The sequence below is a fragment of the Phaethon lepturus genome, unplaced genomic scaffold (assembly GCF_000687285.1).
Source record: "Phaethon lepturus isolate BGI_N335 unplaced genomic scaffold, ASM68728v1 scaffold39402, whole genome shotgun sequence".
NCBI lineage: Eukaryota > Metazoa > Chordata > Aves > Phaethontiformes > Phaethontidae > Phaethon > Phaethon lepturus.
In genome coordinates this window covers 744-1,384 of record NW_010526207.1, presented here as the reverse complement: position 1 = coordinate 1,384, position 641 = coordinate 744, and positions in this window count along the sequence as shown.

Sequence of the window (641 nt, the reverse complement as noted above, 5' to 3'; positions counted from 1 at the left end):
GCCCTTTCGGGACAAAGCGGGGGAGAAAAAGGAGGAGAAAAAAAAAAAAGGAGAGAGAGAGAGGCGGTTTCGACTTTTATTTATTATCTTAAAGTTCTCCAGGGTCTCATGTCACTTGGACTTGACTTTGGGAAGTCTCGGTTTTACTATGATTTTTATTTGTTTGGGGTTTTTTTGTTTTCGTTTTCCTTTTGCACATTAAAAGACGAGATCGGCTGTGTTATATATATAAATATATATATTTTGCCACCACGCACTACTAGGTAAAATTGCTTTTCATGTCAGAAAAAGGCTCTTCAAAGTTTAAAAAAAAAAAAGAGGGGGAGAAACATTTATATTTAAAACATATGATAGTGTTTGCTTAATTTAAAACAGATAGTCCTTAAATTTGTGTGATCCAGTGAGACTAGATCTAAGTTTACTTTAGACAGAGCGTCAGGTATGAAGTCAGGCAGTAGAATTGTAAAAAATTAATACTACTACTACTAACGAAAAACCGAATAAAACCCGATGGCAATTAAAATCTGTTTTCACAATGTCTTGGGGAAGCAGAAGAAGGAGAAAAAAAAATTAAAATATGTATCCGGCAGGATTTTACCTCGTTAAAACCCTTTTCATTTGTTGAACAAAGACGTTTTGAA